This window comes from Benincasa hispida, chromosome 3 (assembly GCF_009727055.1).
Source record: "Benincasa hispida cultivar B227 chromosome 3, ASM972705v1, whole genome shotgun sequence".
Taxonomy (NCBI): Eukaryota; Viridiplantae; Streptophyta; class Magnoliopsida; order Cucurbitales; family Cucurbitaceae; genus Benincasa; species Benincasa hispida.
The window spans coordinates 50,760,048-50,760,336 of NC_052351.1; positions in this window are offsets into that span (position 1 = coordinate 50,760,048).

A 289-nucleotide genomic window follows, 5' to 3' on the forward strand; every position below is an offset into this window, starting at 1 on the left:
TATGATTGATTTGATATATCATAGTTCAAGTTTTTTCTCTTTTTCTTTTTTGATAGTAATTTAGTTTAAGTTGATCGTTCGCCTCTTTAATAAAATCATTTATGGAAAGATGATTAGTTGAAATCTCCACTAGTTAAATAGATTTTTGTATTGGTCTTAAAACATGGTTTTAGATAACTTTAATTTAGCTCAATTGAACTTAATTAACATGACATTCCATCCTCGAGATGAAAGGCTCAATTCCTCATCTTCACAATTGTTGTATTAAAAAAAGAATAAAATGTATATA